The sequence below is a fragment of the Dreissena polymorpha genome, chromosome 1 (genome assembly GCF_020536995.1).
Source record: "Dreissena polymorpha isolate Duluth1 chromosome 1, UMN_Dpol_1.0, whole genome shotgun sequence".
NCBI lineage: Eukaryota > Metazoa > Mollusca > Bivalvia > Myida > Dreissenidae > Dreissena > Dreissena polymorpha.
Window position 1 is genome coordinate 128,606,292 of NC_068355.1, and position 5,306 is coordinate 128,611,597.

Below are 5,306 nucleotides of genomic sequence, written 5' to 3' on the forward strand. Positions count from 1 at the left end.
TCACTATTACATGGCTCGCGCTGTCGTTCGCCAATTGCGAAAGTATAGCGAATTTGGCTCAAGAAAAATATAATTTGCGAATATGCTTAAATCTCGTTAAATTTCATTGAAAACATTCGCCATTTTAATCCGGAGTGGAGTTTTTTAAACTATTTTTCACTTTGTTTCCATGAAAAATTTGAAGCGCATATGGTAGCTGGCCAATCAACATTGAGTTCGCTTTCGGGTAATATTGGGTCATTCATGCGCAGATAATGGAATACACAGTTGATATTGTCGTCTGCCTACAATATAACGGTCGATGGCAAAAGTCGTATAAAAAATAAGCAAATGTAATGAAGCGTAACACTCAATAAATTATTTTTAAGCTGATCACTTTACAAAGTTCTACTGACTATCGATCTGAATTAAAGGATGATATTAATTAAAAAATTAGTTACATGTCGAAGATGTTGCACCTTTTTGTTCTTGATTGAAATTAAAATGTTGTAATTACTTTGTTGTTTTTTACTCACAAACTTAGTCCAAATAAACGGACTCCCAGAGCCTTTGATAATTTTTTGCTATGGCGGCTCTGACAGTCCATATGCACCCGTTCATAAAAATGGGTGCAGTTCAGCGCAGCGAATCCGTGCGCTTCACTAAACAGACGTCATTCGAGACAAATTGAGGAAAATAATGAATAAACTTCATAAACATGTAAAATTTACCTGAATGGCAACCTACGGATGTTATCCTGTGCATGCACCCTATAAAAACACGACGATGTTTCAACACACTTTTCTCGCTGACATGTTTATGTTTAAATTTGAAACAGTGTATTCTGTATCGAATGTGTGTGTATCAGAGTGTATTTTAAGGTCCTACCCAGCAAACATGCCCATATCGGCCCGATATCGGCTAAATGATGGAATATCGGCAGAGGTTTGCCGATGTTGGGCCGACATCGGACCGACATTTATGTTAAACAAAAAATATTTTGTTAAGAGATGAGAACTTTTTGCAATTTTCCATTTTAGTGAATCCATCTGGTTTAATAACGTTTGATTAGGTCGCATATTATTCAATTTATATTTATAGGACAATGTCGGCCCGACGTCGGCCCGTTGTTATAAAAATACTTATAACTCCACAGTTCAAAGTATGATATCGGCCCAACATAGGCCCGATATCATAATTAACACTCAAGAGAAAAGGTAACTTTAATTATTTTCTTTATTTAATTTAATTGTCTATGTCTCTTTTAAAAACCGTGAAAGATAGGTCGCATATTATACAATTTATATTTATAGGACAATGTCGGCCCGATGTCGGCCCGTTGTTTTAAAAATACTTATAACTCAACAGTTCAAAGTATGATATCGGCCTAGCATAGGCCCGATATCATAATTAACACTCAAGAGAAAAGGTAACTTTGATTATTTTCTTTTTAATTTCTTGTTATTAAATTTAATTATTATGTCTCTTTTAAAAACCGTGTAAGATACTTGATATAAAATCAACATTATCATGTCCAGGAAGAGTAACCGTTGTTAAAAGGAAATACACAGGTTGCTTCCCTTGGCTCTTGTGCAGTGAATCTGCCCAGGCTTTGGAAGTAAACAAAATAAAGTATGTCAACTAAATTTATATCACATAATGTTATAAAATACCTTTCATTTAATAAATATATTTGTCATATTACTTTTTATGTAAATATGCGTTTGAAATATTTGACTTTAAAATATATTCAGTCCTGTATGATCATACAAATAGGCGCGCGACAAAGCTGTATTGACTCAATTTCGAAATTATCAAGGTAGAACTATTCTGTCCTGGATTTTTTTATTTATTTTTGTTCGGAAACAATTTTATTTGTTTATTCACAAGATCAGACCATTTTTTAGAGTGCTGTTTTTCTGAAATTGCTATCTGTCATCAAATGTCACATGTTTTCGCGACTGTTCAATGTTTGTTTAATTTCATGAATGAATAGCTAGTCAGCTATAAGTTGTTTCATAAAATTCTTTCTAATAAATTTTGGTGAAACTGAGAACACTCCGTGTATTATATTAGCAATGTCAAAATCAAGGGATAAAACATACTGGCACTCCTACAGACAGGTAAAAAAAATTGTTTCTATACACTTAAATCATGTTTACAATGCTGAGGAATCATGTTCCAGTACGCCCAATGCAACAGGCCATTTGGCAGCTATTTCTTAGGTAAATACTTATTGTTCTTTTAGTATGCAACATAAATTAATGAACTGAGAGCTGTGTACAGATGCTTTGTGTTTCTTTTCAGGTAAGCCATTTGTCTGTATTGGGTGGCCGAAACCGCGCTGATGTGTGCCGGCGCATTCTGAAGCATTGCATTTCAAATGAGGTGGCCAACCAGTACAGCTGGCATGGGAGGAAGAAAAAGGCAGTATTTGGAAAACTTCCATTGGCTGATGCTGTGCAGAGTAAGTTGTCATAGTATGTGTAAAAAGATAAGGTCACAGTAAGAACTAATACATAGTGCCAGTTACGCAGTCTCGGTAGTTTTCAGACTTTACTTAAGGGGTCAATATAAAAAACCGGTTCTGTATACAACCCCGCGTTCTAGGCACCTTTAATAACTATTAGGGGGGTGTAGGGGAGGTAATGCAATCAAATGTCACAATAAGGTCTTTTATCGAAAACCACAATCACGTCTGAAATTGAAATTTCATGTACCTCGCAATTAATGTCGCTATATATTTCCTTGTATGAGACTTAAAATAAATGACGTATTTATATATTATACTATATAAGGTACCCCTATACACCTTAATTCGTGTTAATATCGGGTAAAAAAGGGTATGGAGATACATTTATTTAAAGTGGGAACCCCATGACCCATTTCTTAATCAGAGACCCCGTAACTGGCCATATGTGTGAATATATATATACATACAGAATTGCATCCGGCTGTTTTCCTTTTTCAAAAGTAGTCTTCATATTGAAATTTAAAAAGGGTTAAGAAATAATATTGGTTTATAAACTGCCCAGTATCGTTAATTCTTGCAACCCTGCTTGAACATATAATGGATATAGAATAATATGAGCCTACATGTCATTGCCATTTTCAGAATCTGTCATGCGGTCCTTGAAATGCACAGCTGCAGAAGTTGAACATGAGTGCAGGGAATGGTTTAGAACAGCCTCTGACCGTGACGGTGGAAGAAAACAGAGGACAGCCAAAAAAAGTGATGAACCGTCTTAATGAATTTTAACTCGTGTGTGTTTTAACTTTTAATTTAGTCTCCTGCTGCAATTTGTTATGATGTAAAGGTCTCTTTGAACTTGAAATTAATTATTTTACACAACTTTTCTTTTAATATGCATAATGATGGAAGCAGTGTATATATTTTTTTGTTTGTTTTTTTGCCTTTATTACCTAAATAGCTGTAACTCTGTGTGTTACTTAGGTAAACGTAACTTTTCAATATAGTCTTGTTCTAATTGTTTTCATTTGTTTTTTTTGAAGAAAACAAGTTTCATGTAGTTTGTATTAATATTGAAGACAATATTCTCGTAATATTTTTTATTCAAAACTTTCTTGAAATGCCCATAATTTATGTCTAAGTTCAGGGGACATACAAGGTGTTTATTTCTGAAAATACTCAATTATAAAAACCAATTCCCTCAATTCATTTTGAATTTGATAAGTGACAGAACTCAATTATTTTTATTTTCAAGTGATCATTTCCTGGTGAAAACAACAAATACTTTTAATATAAGTTAGTTTAAGGTATTTATAACCATATGTAAATAAGTCCCAGTAAACTACTCAATTATATATCATTCAGCAATCTATTGCTCTGTCCTACTGCAGTGTATTCATTAACAAATACTGGCTGCTTTATACTGCATAACATTATTAGTTCTCTTTAAAGGAATGGTCTGACTTAATGGCTTTTTTTTCAGTATTTTGGGAATGTGACCCCATTCCATGAAATTGGGAAATGTTGTGTCAATATATATATTTACCTGCAGTTCAGAAAAAGTACAACTGATTAACTACAAGTCTTATTCCACATTTCACAGCTAGTATTTACCATTTAAGACTATTCAACAATAAGGAATTGCTTGACTTGATTTAGGGGAAAAAAATGTGTTCTGCCATTGAGAACATGGCCCATTACCTTAAAGTGAGCTTTCTAGTAACTTGTACATTTACATTTTGTGCCATTACTATGTTGTGTTTTTTTTGCTGGATAGCAATTTGCTGAATTTACTTGTTACAATTTTTTTGTGTATCGTATGACTGCTATGTTGTATTTTGCTGACAAGTCTTGTTACTATTTTTTGTGTATCATATGACTACATTGTTGTATTTTGCTGACTAGTCTAGTAACTATTTTTTGTATATCATATGACTACATTGTTGTATTTTGCTGACTAGTCTTACTTGTTACTATTTATTGTGTATCGTATGACTACTATGTTGTATTTTGCTGACTAGTCTTACTTGTTACTATTTTTTGTGTATCGTATGACTACTATGTTGTATTTTGCTGACTAGTCTTATTTGTTACTATTTTTTGTGTATCGTATGACTACTATGTTGTATTTTGCTAACTAGTCTTAATTGTTACTATTTTATGGGTATCGTACATTATCCAGTTTAAAGAAAGGGTTATTTTATTAATTGCCAGGGTATATAGACCAGTTTTGATAATATGGGTGATATGAACCATTTATACATGCATGTTTGGTAATTTTCCATGTATACAATATGCGTGTTGGATACGTTGGTTTTCTTCATAATTCTCTATTTGATTTTCATTTGCTGAATATTCTATTACCAAAATACAAAACTCAAGTCATTTGGTCATTTAACATTTTGTTTCAATGTGTTACTTTTTCAGTTTCTGTACCTGTAGAATTATAGAGACTGTTTAAATAATTTCTTTTACATTTGTTGTTAGTCAATGTATATATTAATTAATTTTACACCATTAGAATAAAAATGTTGGAATTAGTAATAAATCAGTTTAATATTTTCAGTTTCAAGACAGTAGTATAATTAGCAAATACTGTGTTCCAGTTTGGTTGAAAAGAATGTAAAAATAAAATGTTGTCTGAAGAAAATTTTCTTTCATTTATTTAAGAAACTGTTTTAGGCCCTTAACACTACCAACAACAATTAAAAACAATTGAGGCTAGACAGGGACTAAGGAATGGTTAAAAGTATGTCGGCACCATGCTGGCTCAAGAAGGTATCGCCGATATACATACCAATGTCGGGCCAACATCAAGCCGTGTTGCACTCCCGATCTCGGGCCGATATACATACTA

The 5,306-nt window shown here is 33.0% G+C and overlaps 1 long non-coding RNA gene across 1 annotated transcript; it reads left to right on the forward strand.

Moving 5' to 3' along the window:
- The first annotated feature begins 1,587 nt into the window (after positions 1-1,587).
- Positions 1,588-5,010, forward strand: LOC127849490 (uncharacterized). The gene is made up of 3 exons (XR_008034869.1): positions 1,588-1,798; positions 2,287-2,446; positions 3,095-5,010. It is a non-coding gene; the product is annotated as an uncharacterized LOC127849490 (long non-coding RNA).
- The last annotated feature ends 296 nt before the right edge of the window (positions 5,011-5,306 follow it).